The sequence below is a fragment of the Neopsephotus bourkii genome, unplaced genomic scaffold (genome assembly GCF_033783945.1).
Source record: "Neopsephotus bourkii isolate Nb327-2 ecotype Australia unplaced genomic scaffold, CSIRO-AGI_Nbou_v1 NB_107, whole genome shotgun sequence".
In the NCBI taxonomy this organism is placed as follows: Eukaryota; Metazoa; Chordata; class Aves; order Psittaciformes; family Psittacidae; genus Neopsephotus; species Neopsephotus bourkii.
The window spans coordinates 4,478,719-4,491,623 of NW_026900624.1; positions in this window are offsets into that span (position 1 = coordinate 4,478,719).

Here is a 12,905-nt window from a genome sequence, read left to right on the forward strand (position 1 = left end):
CTATCCATCTGTTCAAACTCTGCTCCAGGACTGTGCCTCTAACGAATCAGTGACAATTTAAGACACAAGTCTGTGATTTTTAAGTTTATATTAAGAAAATTCAAGATGTCACAAGAGCCAGTGACAGCGCACTGGAATCATGTGGGGTTTAAACGCTGCTTCTGAGTCACGGGAGAGAAGAGCCACTCAGAGCCTCCTTTTATTATATTTCCAGATCATGACACAAAATGCTGAGTTTATGAGGATGGAGAACATTTTCAGAATACATGCAAAATCTGCTTTGGTCTTGTATATCCCTTGTGAAAGAAACAAAGTCGTTCATGGCAGGGATTAGAGTCAAACCTTTTCCTGTAGCTAACACTCCTAGCCTAGCCTGAGTTGCTCCACTGTGACCAACTGCCCTTAATTAATGAAGAGGAAGCAGGAAGATACGTACTTTGCCAGCTCCATCATTAAGCTCTTTTTATGGGTGCTGCCAGACCACGCACAAGTCTTGGGCCAAGTCTCTGTCGCACCCAAGACGTGGAATTTAACCTTCCTGATGACCTACTTGTGGCATCATCACAAATGAGGTCTTGTAACTTAGTGCCACAGGGCACTAAAGCCCACTAGCCAGCTCTTCCTTTGTGTTTTATTTCTTCATAAAAAGACACTGACACAATTGTCCTTGCTGGAAATTGAGGGGACTAAATAATGCCTTAAGAGATTTACTGGATAAATCTCTGTAATGTCCCCAGCTCCATTCAAGCCATATTCCTAACCCACAGGGGTAAAGAGCACTGTGCTGGAGGTAGTTCAGTCCAGTTCAACAAAACAACTGTCAAAAACATGCTGCTAGTGAGACCCTGCTCCATCCTTGCTGCATGCTTGTGCTTCCAAGATTCAGATTGTGCATCACCTCAAGTCTCCCCTCCTAAATCCGTTAGAGTTACAACCAAGAAAGCTTCGCTCCACCTTCCACAAAACCAATGTCTTTTATGTTTCTTGAGGAACGTGCATTATCTCTGTATTTTAGGGCTAAGAAATGCTGTATCCAAGGGTCCTCTGCAGCCCTTTTCAACAACTTCATGAGAGACATCCCACTACCACTCTTCTTTACAGTGTTCACTTCTAAACATGGCCCCAAAGCTTCTTATTATTTGAAAGACAGAACTTGAGGGCTTTTAAGTAAATTACACTAATTAATTTCCTTTGCAGGAGGGGAAGGGTTGAAGTCTGGGGAATCTGCCCACAGCTTAAGCACTGGTCTTGTGGTCTGAGATGTTCCTACCACCCTTCCATGCTACGTTTTTTTCAGGCCTAAATCAAACTAAGCCCTCTGTTGCCCTCCAAACACATGACATACAGAGCCTGAAATGGCAGGCAGTCATTCCTCCACCAGCCTAGATCACACAGCATCTGTATATCCAAACCTCCACCATCAGCTATAAGCCGGCTACAAAATGGGGTGACCACATGATGTATCTCAGCTAGCTACTGCTCAGCACAGCATTAAAGCACGATTGTAGAGTGCCTGGGACACTTTAGCATACAGAAGTCTTCCCAGCAAACACAGCTCCAAAAAACTAAAGAGAAGTGAGAAGGGTACAAGCAGCCATGAGTGAAGCATTAAATCAGTCAGTTCTGGACTCCTTTTTTCAACATTACTGCAATGTGGCTTCTGAAACAAAAAAGATTGTATTGAATTAGTGCAAGTGGAAAATTGGTTCTGAGACCAAAAAGGAAAAAGCAGGGGGAGGGGGGAACTGTTGTGGGAAAGATTCTTTTAAATAAACTTTTTTTTTTTTTTTTTTTTAATCCTTAATTGGAGAATTTAAAAAATAAGAGGTTGGCAAATTTTTGTCAAAACATTTCAATAGCCAAAGCCTAAATGCTGGCTTCATTTCACTGTACAAATGACAAAACCTTCTGAAAAATGTCAATAACAAGAGAAAAAGTTATTTTTGTTTTAGTTTTCTAAAAAAAAAAAAAAAAAAAAAAAGCCTGGGAGAGCACAACTCTCATTTCAGTCTCTAGCCATCATGAGCTCCACGGGCAGATGTTCTCTCCTTCAAAGGACTTCTGTCCACTAAAACTTTCCTGGGGAAGGGAAAACAAGAGAAAGAAATGGGAGGAAGAGAAGAGCAGTAAAGGAATCACAGTGAGGGATACGAGAGAAGAAAAGAGGATGAAAGTTACCAGCAAAATACCAGGAAGTGTGAAAAAAAAAACAGCAGGAAGTGTGAAAGAAAGCACAGGGGTATGTTTTTCCCCACTTCCCATTACAATAAGCTTAATTTTCTTCAGGTGTTGCAGGAAACCCAACATGTTTCTGATTTAAGTGGTAAAGACAAAGGCTGGGGAGGGGAAACAGAGCAAAGCAAGTTTTACAAGGTCATGGCCTGTTTCATCAGCTGAATCCAGGTCCACACCTTCGTGCACACTACTTCAGATCTAATTGACATTTACTGATCTGCTGTCCATTAGCTTCCTAAGCAGCCCATAGATAACAACATGGCAATGAAAATTTTAAGTGAAACTGATTTAACACTGCAGCATTTGAGAAAATTATAAGATGTCAGAAAATATTGCTTTAAAATGCTACAAAATACATTGCTCTGGAGATTTCTGGCATGTAAGACAAGAGGACAGCCTCAGTTCTGAGAACTTATCTGCCTAGCATTTTCATGACACAGATACAGAAATCTGGCAGCCCACACTGCTGTTTGGTGTGCCAAGAGACAACTAGCATTTTGAAAATGCCTACCCACATCCATAGTTCAGAGAAGAGCTGTTTGGAAGCAGAGGGATCAGGAGCTGGAAAATATTTGCAGAGGAAAAAAAAAATAATCATTTTCTGTAGTACATTTCTTTCAGAATGCAATGGGTAAACAACAAGACCATATTAAAGAAATTGAATAAGAAAACCTTTCAGAAACACAAAATGGATTCATGCACTGTTTTGTTTGCAAAATATTACTTCTTCCCTTGAAAACAAATGTCAAATTGGGATGGAGGTGCTTAGCCTGTATACAGTATTGACTGTTTCTTCCTTAATATGCCTATGCTATTTATCCCTCAAGGTGTGCTTATCACAAAACCATCCAACAATGCCAGGTAACCAAAGGACTATGGATGAAAACAAACACAAGAGCTGTGCCTCACCCATCCCCTTCTCTGCAAAGTCCTGACTGAGCAGATGGGCATCAGTGCGACACTGAGGAACTCCTTTCAGAGCTGCTAGCAGAGCTTGTTGGCTGTCAAAGACCTCTCTTGGATGCTACTGGCAGCGTGGCTGCAACAGGGAAGAGCTTGAAACACTTTAGGCATTGAGCATGTACTTGCTTTTGGTGGGCAAGGAGGTTGGAGAAGCCTGCTACTGCTTGGCTGCCCAGCTGATGCAGGTGCGTCCCTACAAGCTCTGGTGGTTTGTGGGGCACGTGGGTGAGACGTTTGCATTGTTTTTGCCTTGGCCACATAAGCACATGGTGAACGTCCCCGGTACATGGAGTTCCCACTGGAAAGGGTATGTTCGCTTTTCCTGAATGCTTGGCAAGAAGAGGTGGTGAGCTGCAGCCATTTGTGCTGAGCTGAGCTGAGTGACATGCCAGCAGTACTAGTGCCCAAATGTGTGCCTAGGGGAAGAAATGAAGCAGCAGGCTCTGCGCAGGACACCATAACACTGCCAGGCATGGTGATTCTTTATGCCAGGGGTGGTCCAGCTCAGAAATCAAGTAGTGAGCTCTCCTTTTCACCTTTGAGCAGTCCTTCAGCACTCAGAGACCTGAGTATTTCAGTATATACTTTCTGGAGTCTGGAAGTGGCTCAGAGCACACAGACACCTTTTTGAAGCCATAGGGCCAGGGAGCTGTGTCTGGTTCAAGTAGAAGTCTTCTAAGCAAACTTACTTCTGATTGAGTGGTCCCAGGCTGCAAACCATAAAAACCTAAATCATCCATTTAGCCATAGGAAAAAAACATAGGAAATACCTTCTAAGGCTTTACAAAGAACCGTATTCCCCCTCCTCTTCCCCCCCCCCCACCGAATATTGCAGATGAACGTACATTTCTCAGAAAGATTTCAGTAGGTTTTGACAGAAAGTGGATTTACCACTGCTGACTGTGGATACTCTTGGTGAAAATCTCAGGGTTACACTCATGCAACCGTGGAATAGAAATGACATTTTGACTATCTAAATGCTCGTAGGCAAGCTACAAATAAATGATTATTCACAGAAATTATGGACAGTATTATGTCAAACAACAAACACATTCAAGAACATGCAGGCAGGCTCACAGATAGTTTGCAAACAGAAAAAAGACCAAACACTTCCATTCAGTTACTTGCTGTGGATTATTCACACAGCTCTAATAACAGTCCCCTGTCTCCACAAGCCTGCATTAGATGCGGTCCAAAACTGGGGTGGTGGTGAAAGCTCCCGCTCTATCATTATGAAAACCCATAGTTGAAGGTGTTTTTTTTTCTTGCCCATTCATTTCTACAAAACAAAAACAAAGGATGGGATTTTCTTCACAGGGGTTGGTTTGGAGTTGCTTCATTTCAGTGGTATGCAGATATTTTCACTGTGATTTTGCAGGGTGACCAGAAACACCTGTTAACTCTAAAAGAAAAGCACAAAATCCCTGAAAAGCTTTTTCTTCTCTTTTTTTCTTCATCCTATAATGATCTGGTCTTGACATTATGACAGCAAACACAGCTTGCAGCTACCATTGTTTGGAAGCTGTAAAAAAACTCTCAGTAATTGCTGTTGATCAGGGCCTGGTTGCACAGTGTATGATAAATGGCCTACCAATGGCTACACTTAACAGAGCCACCAGGCTCTTGGCCAGATGCCCTCAATGGCTCACAGCTTCCCACCACCACTCTCTAGAGGTAGCATCCACCTCCCAGCTGCTCCCCCTTCCCTTACTGATGCTGTGAAATACTCCTACACCATACTCAGGACTCAGGCAGCTGGGATGCTCACCACAAACATCCTTCAAGCATTATCCCTCTCTCCTGAGGTAGGGAGCTGAAAAGGGTGTCCAGTGGGGCTGCTCTTGCTACAGGCAGCTGAAGGTATTGGCTCCCCTGGTTCAACCCCATCCTCTTCACCCTTGGCAGTCAGCATGGCTCAAGACGCTAATTTGGACTGGTGGTATGGACTGGAACTGTCCTGTCTTTCTCCTAGAAATGCCGGTTGCATCTTCAAGCTGTCTGTGAACCAAAGAGTGATTTGATCTCACTCAGCTCAGGGGTTTTCAACAGCAACTCACCTTTTATGGGTCAGTCTGAGAGCTAGATAACCATACTACTGTAGCCTGGACCCAAACTCCCATCACTTGATGTGCTCTTCACACATAGAAGTAGGACTACGTGGCTCCTGTGCCAACTGTGATTAAAATCTGGTACCCTCAGAAATGCTGAGCAATGTCTGCCACAGGCATTGCCTGTAGGGGCCTCCTTTGCTTGAAGGATTTGCTAGTATGCCTTCATTAAATGCTACACAGGTCTGCAGTTGTTTGCTGCAAGAAATAAACTGTGAAGCATCTGTGCCAAGCTCTTAAACAGATGCCTCTGTGCTGCCAGCCAGCACTCCAACAGTGCCCTGGGCGGCCTGCCCATCAGTGCAGGCATATGAGGGGATGTGCAAGGCAAAGGTGCACATTTGTTCAGGTCAGTCATACAGCACTTCATTTTTTGGACTTACATGGGTGAAATACAAAGGTGTTCCTGTGCTGCACATCAACTGGGTTGGTAGAAGAGCAGAAGAAGGGCTAACAGAGATGTGCCCTGCCACAGCCAGCTTCTCTGCTGAAGGAGCACAGCACGTTAGAAAGATACTGTTCACTCCTGTTTACCTCAACAACCCCTCTGCATGTCTGTTTCTCACACAGCCTGACTCAGTGTACCAACTTTACATGTTAGGTGGAAGAAATCCAGGGGGTAAGTTCTCCTTACTCAGGAAGAACGCCATGAAGTTGTCCCTGTCTAGGGGATGACCCAGCTGCCAGCCCAGATAAGAGTGTAGATGTAGGTTTTAGCCCATGGGCTCAGCCAGTTCAAGTTCAGAGAGCTGCCATGGTCAGTCAAGGAGATGTGATGTGCTTGCAAGGAAAATCAAACTGGATTACTTTAGAGGGAACTAGGCAGGGGCTTCAAGGATCCTCTTTTCTCCCACTGGCATTTTGGAGTACTTACTGTCCTCCCAGGACATCAGTTGCCCAAGATGGTCATGCCTGTAACTTACTCTGATCAAGGATGAAACATCTGCAAGGAGATCTACCCATCAAAGCAGCCACACTTGCATGGATGCCTTAAGGATTGAAGCTCTGCCCTGTTCAATTAGGCCATATCTGTATGCCTATGAGAGAGGGTTCACAAGCTGCTTCTTGGGTTTATTACTCTATGTTTCTGCAAGAGGGAATGGTAACAGAGACTGGGAAGTGTCCCATGTGCTCCAGCAGACTGGGCAGCACCATCAGAGAGCACAACTGCTTGTTTTCCAATGGGTCTTTATAAACCATGGAGCAGGATGTGTTAAAAGCATGTTAACTTCATCTCAAGGCCTCCTGTCAGAGCTAGTCTTTTACCAGCTGGCATGTTTTGAAAAGAATCAAATTACGTGCCAAATTGTGTTTAAAATCATAGGCAGGCCAATACATTTTCTAATAGGCTTGTTTTCTTCGCTCTTACCTGCTGGAACAGGCAAACCAGTTGTAGCTTCAGTTGCAGGGTTACTGCATCAAAACTCCATTTGAGACCCCACAGGGGATACGCTCCTCATTCACTGTGAAGAGAAAGAGGGAAGAAGTGAGGAAAACAGAAAGGGAGCTCATAGAAACATCATGTCTGATGCCTTGGGCTGGGGCTTCACATCCTGCCCAATATTGACACAGCTTCTTATTAACTTCTTCATCTCAGTTAAGTCATGGGCACATAAACAAAAAAGACCCACCTGCAGATCTTTCAGACCTCAGTGTTCTGGGATGAAGAATCAGGAAAAGCTTTGCAATTGTGACTATAAAAGTTCTTTGCTGGTTTTATTTTAAAGCCATTGTTGTTAACTGTTATTCACCTGAACAATAAGCAGCCATAAAGGCACCACTGCTATCCATCTTCCCCTCTACCCCTTGGCCTGGTATATGAACAGCTTTTGTTGAACCAGGGCTGGGCAAACGGGCTTCTCAAACACAAAACTTGCCGGAAAACAGGAAGCTTCCAAAATAAAATCCTAATTGTTGTTGAAAAGAAAACTCTGTTAACTGGAGAAGCCAATGTTTTCACACAATGACTGTCAAGGAAATGAAAACCTTTCAGATGAAAGTTTAGAAATGTTAGGTTTCAAACAAAAAAAATGTAATGAGGAAAAGCAGGCATTTTCTAAAAATAGTCATTTAACTAAAGCCTGAGTTTTCAATCAAAAAATTAACAGTGAAACAGCCAGGCATAAAAACCTCACATTACACTCCAGATAGTCTCCCTGTGTGTCAAGAGCTGGAGATGGAGTAAAATGACCTGTAAGATCAGCAGCAATAGGTTAATATTTAACACAGGGAGGCTGTTGGGGAGCTGCTGTTTAAGAGAAACACCTCCTTCCCCAGCCAGCACACACCAGCTCTTTGGTGGCAAAGCCAGGCAGCAGGATGTTTGGACAGTTTCAAGTACTATAACTACACTGAACAGCAAACAAGTTTGGACAACACAGACAGACTCTATACGGAGCAATCCTCCTTCTGCCAGAGGAATGACAGCTGCCCAGGGACGTGGTGGGAGAGCTGAGTTTTATAGCACAGCGTCACAGAGGCAAGCTCTAAGCGCTTCCTAAACTGCATGGGGAGCACAAAATACTCAAACGCAGGGGAACTGTGTGATGTTGCCTAGCCATTCCTAGCCCAGGCAGCAAGCTCAGGGTCCCAGGGGAGGGAGGAAAAGGAAAGCAACCTTTTCTTTCTGAGCTGCATTAAGTCTGCTCCCTTCCTCAGCTCCAGGACTGAACACAAAGCTCCCTCTGCTGAGCCTGCCAACACAACTGTTGTCTGCTGGACGCAGCATATGAAGGTGCTTTCCAGTCTTGCCATCTCCTACATCTTCATCTCACCTTCTAGGCAGGTGGCAGGCCACAGAGAAGCCAGAGAAGGATCTCTCTCCCTGCTCCACTATTGCAGAAGAAAGAGCTGGAGGCGCAGAACAGGACAGCATTGGCTCCAGGGGAGAATTTTTCTCAGATGAATGTTCATATATACATAGAATCCTAGAATCATAGAAAGGTTTGGGTTGGAAAGGACCTTAAGATCATCAAGTTTCAACGCCCTTGCCATGGGTAGGGATGCCTTGCACCAAGGCTTCATCCAGCCTGGCCTTGAACATCGCCAGGGATGGAGCATTCACAACTTCCTTGGGCAGCCCATTCCAGTGCCTCACCACCCTCCCAGTAAACTTTTTCCCTATATCCAATCTAAACTTCCCTTGTTTAAGTTTTAACCCATTGCCCATTGTTCTGTCACTACAGTCCCTATTGAAGAGTCCCTCCCTAGCATCCTTATAGGCCCCCTTCAGATACTGGAAGGCTGCTATGAGGTCTCCACGCAGCCTTCTCTTCTTGAGGCTGAACAGCCCCAACTTTCACAACCTATCTTCATATGGGAGGTGCTCCAGTCCCCTGATCATCCTCGTGGCTCTCTTCTGTACTTGTTCCAACAGTTCCATGTCCTTTTTATGTTGAGGACACCAGAACCGTACACAATACTAAAAGTGAGGTCTCACAAGAGCAGAGTAGAGGGGCAGGATCACCTCCTTCGACCTGCTGGTCACGCTCCTTTCGATGCAGCCCAGGATACGGTTGGCTTTCTGGGCTGTGAGCACACACTGAAGCTGGCTCATTTTGAGCTTCTCATTAACCAAGGCCCGCATGAACACTTAGACATCTCCAAAGTCTTGTTAAAGATCATTATTGCAGTTTCTCTGAAGGACGCTAGCTCAGCCAGCCTCAGTGTCTGGGCTGAAGAGCTATCAGCAGCTGCTCAATCTGGTTAACTGGAGAGATGCTATTACCAAGATAGGGATAAAACAATCCCTTGGATTCAAACCAGATTTTGGAGGCTTCTGCATCACATGCAGGACAAACCAAGTGTTGTCTCACCTGGAAGCTGAAATACAGTATGAACAGGCAATTTTACTTTGGACCACCTTTGTGATTTTTCCATGTTATCCCAATAAAATGTTAAGTAAAAGGTGAGAATCACCTGTTGTATATGCACAGGTGTTTTTTCTCACTGCTGCATTACTCCTCACTTAACTACACATCTTCATAACTGTACTCTCCTGTTCTCAGAGCCTTACATTTCTACACTCCTCCATTTCCATCCCTTTCATATCGTGGCTTTTCAAAGCACAGGCCTTTTTCCTCATTGAAAAAAAAAAAATTAATTCTGCCTTCCACCTCTCAAAATACATTCTTATCTTCCCACAGCCCATGAAAAATTCTTGCAGCTACACAATCCCTTCCCTGTTTCCTCCTTTAACTATGTCCAGGTCTTCTGATTTCCATTTCTACCAAGTAATCTAACTAATCTCTGTAAGAAAAATCTCATGCCTAGGGTTGCCAGGAAATCCATTTGAGGCATTAAGACCCATATTAGATCCTTTCTTTCCTTAAGTCAAGCATTTGGTGCCCACAAGTTAAGTGGATTAATCACATGCCTTCTATAGGGTATGGTACAGTAAAGCTCCAAAGTGCTGTTGCCCGTAAGAGCATTGCTGCAGGACCTTAGAGTTTCTGTCACCTGTACTCGTCCCTCATGCTCAGAAATGCCAAATACATCTCCAGAAGATACTGTGATTTGTTATTATTTTATGAGGGGTATTTGAGCAGACAAAGGATTCCTGGTATTTTTTGGTAGGCTTCAGTTCCTCAGCTCCAGAACTTCAGAGCTCAGTGGTATAGCAGCAGTCTGTCTGTAAGCTGGTTGAGTTTCCCCCAGAATCCAACAACACGCTCCATAACCAGAGAGGCAGATTAGGAGCAGCCCCTTTCCTCATTCCCTGTCCCACAGCCAGGCTGAGCAAGTCTGTCTCTAACCCTCCCTCACTCTGTTTCCAAAACATACACTCTCTTGTTTATAAAGCCATCTCTGTAAATTGAATAGTAAATAGTAATGTTCTGCCCATATGTTTTGCCACCACAGTAACAAGACAGCAGAAAATACCACATCCCTGAGATATTTATACTGCCAGCATGGCTGCAAAGTATCCCTATCTATATCCTAAGAAAGAGGGAGCTGAGGCACAGAAGGATTAAAAGCTATAGATATGTAGCATCTGTAAGAGACATTTCTCTGATGTCTAATGAAGGAGTGTTTAGACCTCCTGTTCCCAGGGCTGCCAGCCTTTGGCTCCCTGCAACTCATTAAAAGCAAGCAGAGTTGCATTAAGTTCCCTTCTCCGGGTAACTTAGCTCAAATGCTGTGTCACAATACAACACCTCACTCACTGTATAAAAAAGTTGCCTCCTGCCTGCAGAGCAGGAGCTGAGAACTTATCCTTGCTCCTTTTTAGAACAGACCCCAGAGCTTATCTTCTGGTAGCCACAGCTGGGTATGGTTCCCCATAGGTAGACAGCACTGCTAGGGCCAGATAGAAAATCCCATCTATGTCTAACTCAACCTGCCACTGCCACTGGCATTTCATTAACTCACCACCTCAGAAACTGGGTTTTACACAAGAGAATCATGTCAATCACTCTGCTGTGTGCAGCCACCTCCAGCCCAGAGCAGAGCAGCGATGAAAGGCAATTTGATTGTATCTGCACCCATTCAATTACTTGGTCTAGATCTCAAAAGATAGTCACCATGGGCTTCACAGCTCACTTATAAAAAGCAGCATTGTTCCCAAGCTACACTTACCAGCTGTCTTTACAAACCAGCAAAGTTGTCACTTTTGCAGATGAGTCCAAAGATGGCAAGAATGGAGACACTGCACAAACGTCCCCATCCCAGGGCATAGCATCTCTGTTCCTAACACATCGTAATTGCTTGAGTCAGGTGTGAAACAAGTAACGTGTGCTGTAGCCCTGGCACACCAGTGGGTGACTTTTACTAGCTTTATTTTACAGATGGGCAAATCAAGGCCTGTGAGATGAGGCCATCTGCTCAAGGGAACCACACCAGCAAAGCCAGGATGGGGTAAATCTGTCTAAAACATAGTGGGGGACTTGTCTAGATTGCTGAACAACTTAGGAGCGTGTTTTAGCCAGTCACAAAGCTCCCTCCTGCAGCTTTCAGCAATGTGCAGCCGACAGTGGGGAGTTTAACCTAACTCACCGAGGAGAAAATCCCCAAACATCCCTTGTCTCTGTGACATTGCTGTCGTCGCACTCCATCCTCCACTCATTTGTTTGACACATATTTCTTCTGGGTTTCACCAGGGTTGTCTCTGGGCAGGATGCTCGGGAGATGGGCTGGTGGCGCTGGGAGCGTTGGCTGGAGCTCGCTGACACCTACTGACTGAAGCAAGGAGTGCACAGAGGCTGGGAAACAGGGCAGGAGGTAAGGACAGGCTGTCCGGTGGTGTCTGGAGTCTCCATCCCTGCAGATACGGAAAACCTGACTGGACATGGCCCTGGACAGCTTAAGTGTTCCTGCTTGAGCAGGGGGTTGGACCAGCTTCAGCCATTTGTGTGTATGCGAAGAATGGAGAGAAGGAGAGGAAGGACACAGCTTCCGGCTGCCAAGGGACCAAGAAGAGCCAAACACTATCAACGAGGCGCTTCTCACCTCTGAACTAATGAGCACCTCACATGTGAAGCCTCACAGGGTCCAAATTTAGTCACGACAGGCTGATGTGCTGATGTACACCCAGGCCCTCGCTCTTCTGTAACTGCAGAGCCCCCATGCCTGCTCTCCACCTCCAAAGTCCCCCTAGGCACCTCTGTTACAGTGCTGTTCCTTTCACACCATGCCCCACCACTGCTTATTTGCCTTGCAGCAGCCATGCCCTCCTCTCAAGCACTGCAGGCCAAAGATATCTTCCACAAGCCCTTGGCAGTCAGGGCCTACATGACCTGATTCAGCACCCCTGTGAGATAAGTGCTGCTAAACTTTACACATAATGGCTGACACACAGATTGTTTAAGTAGCATCCATTGTTACAAAGACCATGTCTTTCCATTAGCACCCAGGAGCCCTTCTCCCCTTGAATCCCAACGTTCTGATAGCCCAGCCCTTTGCTGTCTCAAGACCAATCTATGTCATGCCAGAAGCACCAAAGACAGACCATTTTCAACCCCTTCCAATAAGATTATTCATCATTCCCATTTACAGATACTCACACCTAGCAGGCCATGTCCAAGTAAACGAATTTCAGGTGCCATATACCATCCAGTTCAAGCAAAAAGGTAGGATTTAACATTAAATGAACAGAATGCTCCCTGAAGTATAAGCACTAGAGCCCAGAGACAACTACGGAAACATAACCCCTGTCATCCCAAGACGCCACTGTGCACCAGTATGGTGTGCTTTTGTTAGCAAGCCAATGCCCCACACATAAGAGAACAGCTTTGCCAGCTCTCACTGCATTAACTTGGGTCTCACAATACCTGGCGGTTTTCCTATCATCCTGTTACTGATATCCTGTGGCTGCTTTCATTTTAGAAGAGAGGAAGAGAGGTTTTAACATTCTCGGGTTGCAGTAAAAGCCTGATCCAGGCATTTAGACTACGCCAGGGGAAAGAAAAAAAAGGTATAAATTGATACTTACTTTTTAATCCTTTCTAAGCCAAATTCATGGTTTAAGGGAGGGCTAAACACTTTAAAAGAGAAAAGTCTGCAGTGCTAAAACTACAGCCTTCTACAGCAAAAAAAAAAAAAAAGAAATATCCTCTAGTCACCTAATCTGCCTCATTTCACGAAAGAGCCCATTAAGGACAC